Source organism: Mizuhopecten yessoensis, unplaced genomic scaffold (genome assembly GCF_002113885.1).
Source record: "Mizuhopecten yessoensis strain PY_sf001 unplaced genomic scaffold, ASM211388v2 scaffold10607, whole genome shotgun sequence".
Taxonomy (NCBI): domain Eukaryota; kingdom Metazoa; phylum Mollusca; class Bivalvia; order Pectinida; family Pectinidae; genus Mizuhopecten; species Mizuhopecten yessoensis.
The window spans coordinates 39,165-45,936 of record NW_018408631.1 but is presented as its reverse complement, the minus strand read 5'-3'; the positions used below and the strand labels follow the sequence as shown (position 1 = coordinate 45,936).

Here is a 6,772-nt window from a genome sequence, read left to right as displayed (position 1 = left end):
TATATCCATTCGCTAATAAACGAGTGAAAGCTCCTGATCAACAAATATATGTGGTAATGCTTTTATTACATGCCTACGATTACTTTTTTTTTATGTATATTCAAATCCCTCCATCTAATTACTCATCATTACCCCTAATTATGTTATATTGCTTCCAAAACCATTGATCCGACAAAAATTGCAACAAAACCACGTGTATGATGAAATTTTAACATGATGTTACCTAGCGTAAAATTCTGCTTAGACATTCAGAACTCGTTCTTATATTAACTTATCGATCCGATTTGTGGATTACAAGTGATGAGTTCAAAAACAAAAAAAATCAATACAAAAATTTATTTTATCGCAGTGTAAAATATCAAATCTGGTATTGCATTGCATGAAAACTGGCTGTATCACTGCAGTTTAATACGAGATGTGAATTAAATGAAAAAAATAAGTCTAATATTATTAACATTACCGAAGTTAGAATGTACAAAAAAATTACCGCCCACGTAGGGACTCGAACCCTAGACCCTCAGATTAAAAGTCTGATGCTCTACCGACTGAGCTACGCGGGCTTCTTGTCAACGATTACTGACTATATCGTTCACGAATATCGATAGGTTACCTTTATCGATTGCAGGTAAGACAGTAAGAGCTAAGCTGTTATACATGTATATATATCTATGAATCATATGTTGGAGGCATATCTCTATACGTTAGAAATGTTTTGCTGGTATTGTTTGGTTAAGGGGAGCATAGTCGGCCATGTTGGCAAAACTACCTTTTTTTTCAATTTCGACTATGTCAAAGTTACAAGTTACAAAATGGTATTTCTTTGTCAGCTGACTCAATTGCAGGATTGTTTGAAACGATATGTGATTAAAAACGCAAAAAAAATCATTCAAATCTAAAAAACTGAGAATGTTTGTATTTGTTTACGGTGGGACAACTACAGCATGCACCAATTCGTCATTAGTAATCAAACACCGTTAAATAGAACCACATAATAAATAACCTAGCTAGAGGTATAAGAGTTCGAAATTTCAAATATGAGAATATACGTTGATCTTATTATTAGAAATGAACGTAATTGGGGTGTTGTGGAACATCCACCATTTTGGATAGAATGTCAGCAGCATTTGTTTACAAATTTTGACGTTTGATCTTGTGCTACACCGATGTTGATGGGTACTAAGTTGGCAATGATTTGATGCACAAACATGTATGAAATATACCAGAATGTTGCGATCTTGAACTGATCCGATTGCTGGCGTGAAATTCGACTGGGTCATCGTCCAACGTCAACTTTTCTTCAAGCCTGTCCACCATGTTTGGGCGATTCACATTTCTGATATCATTACGCTCATCGTCTCACATATTGTCAAAAATGACAGCAACAATTTTTAATCCCTTTTCTAATGTTAATTTTGTTAATGTCATTCAAAGTTACTATATATTTACAATAAAATCGATGATAAGTAACATTCCGTCACCTGAAGGGTTTACATAGACTCGTGTACAAAAGTCGAGAAAATGTGTTGTTGGTCACTTCCGGTTCACAAAACTACATACAGAAAGTGCAGACGAAAATGTTTCAGGTAAATAACATACAAATATGGTTTTATCGTAGTCATAACAATTATGAGTTATTGTTGTGTACATAGAATTAGCGTTGATAATTTATAATGTGTTATGATCGTGTGTGAAACCGACCGCGATGTATCTGATTTCCAAAGAAAATGTTACCCGCCGTCTTGTTGTTGTAAAATTGGAAAAAGACATAGTGTGGTTCTGTAAAAGTGGATCGAATACTCAAGCCAGTTACTAATGGTGTTTGCTCAAAGCAGAGCAAACTTTCCAGCAGTTCGGATTTTTTGAACTCTTCGTTTGACTGGGACTTGTGACTTAACAACAAAAAATAAGCAATACATAAGCTTAAACCACAGCTACTCGGAGTCCACCATCCTAAACGTTTTCCGGAACTTCACACACTTTGTGATAGGATTGGATTTGGCTAGAGATTCCCATATACTCTATTGTGGAGTGGAACCGTCATAAAGGCCACAAAACTCCAGAGGATTTTTCAAACCAGGACAACCAACTTCATTTTTTTTTTACATTCTCTTAATAATCAGATCCGTATACTTAACTCTAAATACAACAAATCATCCCCTCGATTCAGTTTGGACTTGCTACGTAACTGCAAAAACAATATTCAACTTTCTATACTTATAGATACAATGTTAATTTTTACAAGGACGGTATTCACCCAAAATTATTGTTAATCAGGTACTGGCTTCGTAAAATTACTGAAAGCATTGCAAATTACATGTTGTTGACATTTAGTGTGTGAGGATTGCCTCGCCATTAATATTATTTGCATTGCCACACATTTAATTGTGTCTTTAACCCAAAACATGAGGGTGTGTGCGTGAGGATTGCCTCGCCGCCATACTCATCTTTTACATAATAACCATTCATTTACTTTGTGAACTCTCTGCGAATTTGATAGCTTACATTAGTTTGTGTGTGTGACGGTTGCCTCGCCATACTTGTCTTTTGCATTGTTGGTTTTGTCAGTGTGTAACCTGTGAATACTGGAATAGACATTTGTGTCACTTTCTGTGTGTGTGCGAGGATTGCCTCCTCATATAGATTGCCAGTATTTGTTACATATCATGGCCAAAGCCAAACAGAACGGAAGGCGTCCCCAACAGTTTAACCCACCAAGTGAATACATTCTCGCCATTTTAAACAGAGGCGTAAACGGTTGACAGAAAGGATTCTCCATGTTGAACGACAAGCTAGTAAACAAGGAAGCTATTGAATCCGTAGGAAGTTTTCTATAATAAATGGAGAACCGGCAACCCGCTTCATTGTGAGGAGATTGCTTCCTTCAGCTCTGAAATGAAAGCATTGAAGTTGAACACTGAAGCAACACGCATATGTATTGCTGCACAGAGTGATGGCAAACCAGAAGGAAATCGCATTGAGGATATGGATTTGTTGAAGAGCCAAACAAAAGAGGTGATCATGCACTATGCAGTATGTCCAGCAGCTGGTAAATTAGCAAAGGAGGGTAAATCATCCCTCTCCACCACCACAGAGGTGAAGCACAATGGATTTGCCAGCATGTTGAAGTTATCGTGTTGTGGATGTGGACAGACTTTCAAAATGGAAACAAGTCCAAAAGTACTAGGACCTTCCACGTACGAAATTAATTTGCGTACAGTATGGGGATCACGAGGTGGTCCTTCTTCGACAAATGAAGTGCTAGCTACTATGGGAATACCAGGAATGTGTCAAGCCCAGTTCACTGCATTGGAACAAGAAATCGGTGACTTGTGGCATGCAGAGATGAAGAAGGACATGCTAGCTACTGGAGTGGAGGAAATACGTTTAGCAATTAAAGAAATGAATTTCCACCAAGGAGTACTAGCCATAACTGTGGTTTGTGATGGAGGATGGTCAAAGAGATCACACAAACACACGTACAATGCCCTTAGAGGAGTTGGTGACATTTTCGGAGTTGTAACAGGCAAACTTCTACACGTTGGAGTACGCAACAAGCATTGCTATATATGCTCATCTGAAGAGTCAAGGTACTGCGATCCCACCCTCACCTATGTTTCAAAAATTGGAACGAAACAAGCCAAGCTATGGCGGCAGATATCATTGTTGAAGGGTTCATGCAGGCTGGACAGCTGCATCGAGTTCAGTACATGCGTCTCATTGCAGATGGAGTCAGTTCTGTGTATGCCCGGATACAAGAGAAGCAAGTACCCGTATGGCGAAAGCATGTAGTAAAGATGGAGTGTGCTAACCATGCCTGCAAATGTCTCCGTTCCAATTTAGAGAAGCTAGTTGAGAGCAAACCACATTATAAAGGTCTAGTACGATATGTACACTGTCACCTCCATCAGACAAATGACCAGTGAACATAATATGCACACAACTTTTTCATTTATGTCGTATGCTTAATTGTTGTTAGTGGACATATTAGGATGCAAAATTGTTGCTATTCCCATGTATTTATGCTGTTTTTACCATGGTCTTCGCAGGACATGTCATATGCCAAACAGCCTGGTGCTCCCCCTTAATAGTACATGCGTCTGTGTTGTTTCTGTACTTATAAGTTTTATTGTGCATGTCACGATATGTGAACATGTATGTTGCGTGAATGTGAAGTATATTGTGGGGTTAACATGTATTCTTTCCTGGTATGAGTCTAAGTTTAAACATACATTGATTGGAAAAAAGTGACGAAAGCAGTTGGCATTCATTATAATACAACATTATCAATGTCTTCTCCTTTAAAAAAACCATAAATAGTTTCGGACATTGGCGTAATGTGACATAACTTATAAAGAAAGTTCACACACAAAAGAAGAAAAAAGTCAATGAAACGAAAACTGAGTTCTCCTGCATCGTTTGAGATGGTGTTTACAATGCAATTCCAACAAATGGCGCATCATTACATTTGGGGACGAGTGCTAAAGATTCTTTTTGAATATTCAAGCAATTTTTGCATCACTGATGATTAGAATTCAGTATTTGTATTTTATTTAACTGAACTATTTCACGGATTTATGTGATAGAAGCAGTTTATAAGATTAATTATTGCCGTGACCTGGTTCCCACTAGACAGATATAGGTACATGTACATATACATCGCATAAATTAAAATACAAGTAACATGTTCGTGAGTATTATAGTATATATATATAACATATTAAATAATAATAATATCTCTGTTAAAACATAAAATGATTGGCCGTTAGAGAATGATGAAGGAATAAGTTAGGACTAGACTATCGATACTTTTAGAACCTGATTTTTTTATTTGTATTGTATTTTTTTAACTCTAATGTTTCAACCGTCAGAAAATGTTATGAAAACGAAATTGTCAAAACATAATAATTTATTCCAGTACTTGGCTATTAATATTATGATGTTTTGTAATTAACGAATCTTAAAAAAGTTTAAGCCCACGTACGGACTCGAACCCTAGACCCTCAGATTAAAAGTCTGATGCTCTACCGACTGAGCTACGCGGGCTTCAAGGCTACGTCTACTTACTACATCGTCCACCAATATCGATACATCTTCGCAGGTCACCTTTATCGATTGCGGGTAAGACGGTAAGAGCTAAGCTTATATACATGTATATAAATCAATGACTCATATGTTGGAGGCATATTCCTTTACACTAGAAATGTTTTGCTTGTACTTGTGCATTGTCTTCTATGACATATAATGATAACTATATAGTGACTAGCCTGATTTGTACCAAAAACGCTAGCCCTGCCTGTTTATATGGTAATCCTATTGAGGATTGTGACCACTTCCTCATCCACCCTACTCTCTATATTAACCAAACACAAGTCTTCTTACCTCCTCTTCTACTTTCAGTAATGCTATTATACCTTTCTCATTTTATGGTAGACATACAGACCCTGGACCGTTTTTCTTTACCAAAAGTGCGTTGCGTTTGCGTTGCGTTTCCGTTGCGTTTGCGTTGCGTTTCCGTTGAGTTTGCGTTGCGTTAGCGTTGCATTTCCGTTGCGTTGACCGTTTGATGTGCGTTTTAAATTTAGCGTTGAATGTGCGTTGAATATGCGTTTTTTCTGGTTATACAGGTTATTTTAAGAATATGTTAGTGCTGAAATGTTTTTATATAAAAAAGAGTTATTTATATAACAAAGTTTGCAAATTAAAAAGAAAATAAATATACAAATAAATAGATAAATACATGAAATAATCGGTTGGAAGTTAAGCAATGACTTATATCTATATTCGAATATTTTGGGTGCGTCGTGTGCTGATTGACGGATGCATGTCTATACACGTAAAATTGGGCAGTAAAATTTTAAGTAGAAAATAATTGAGTAATTAGTTATTTGTATATTCTAGATATTTAATTTTCATACTTATATCATTCTGTTCATATGAATATATGAATCGAATTCAACTAAATCTACAAATACTTCCATCACTGCACCCATGGGCTGATGGTTTCGCAACGACACCAGGGTAGTCTGGATTGAAGAGAGGCTTATTATCAGTGCGTCTAAACGGCGAGTTTCATTTTATAAAATATTTGTTGTTTTATCTCTATGTGTGTATGCTTTTTCGTTAATTCTATTGTTTATATTGTGGGTTTTGTTTACGTCCAGGTCGAAGTATGCAAGTCCTGTGCTCGACTCGCAATATGTATCGGGGGTGCTTCCTGCGAGGTTCGAGAGGTACAAGGCCCCTGCGAACATTGACAATATATAGATTTTGATTACGTCATTGAAAATCATTGAGACCTAGCAATTTTACTACAGTAGTTGTGTATTCGGTATTTCTTTAAGCTGAATTAAGAGAACACATTATTATTATTTTTTAAAGTTTAATAAAACAGTATTATGGTTAAACCACGAATGGCAAAAACCGCCACAAATGAAAAAAAAATCAATAAATAATTAAATTGAATAAATAAAACAAATTATTTAATAAATCAATAAACTGAAATAAAAATAATTGAAGTGAATTAAGAAAACAAATTGATTAATAAATCAATAAAATGAAATAAATAAATGAACATAATTACTTCAATAAAATAACTAAATAAATGCAGGGGGGTATAAATGCTAAAGACAGTTGACATTTTTAGGTGATGTAGAAGGGTGTAGGTGGTAAAGAAAGTATAAGTGGTGTAGGAGGGTATAGGTGGTATATGAAGTAAATATGATGTAGGAGGGTATGGGTGGTATTGGAAGTAAATATGATGTAGAAGGGTATA

The 6,772-nt window shown here is 36.0% G+C and overlaps 2 non-coding genes across 2 annotated transcripts; both read right to left on the bottom strand.

Annotated features, from left to right (window-relative positions):
• Positions 1 to 487: 487 nt before the first annotated feature.
• On the bottom strand, positions 488 to 560 carry Trnak-uuu. The gene has a single exon. It is a non-coding gene; the product is annotated as a tRNA-Lys (tRNA).
• A 4,410-nt stretch (positions 561 to 4,970) lies between these two features.
• Positions 4,971 to 5,043, bottom strand: Trnak-uuu. Its single transcript has one exon. It is a non-coding gene; the product is annotated as a tRNA-Lys (tRNA).
• Positions 5,044 to 6,772: the final 1,729 nt, after the last annotated feature.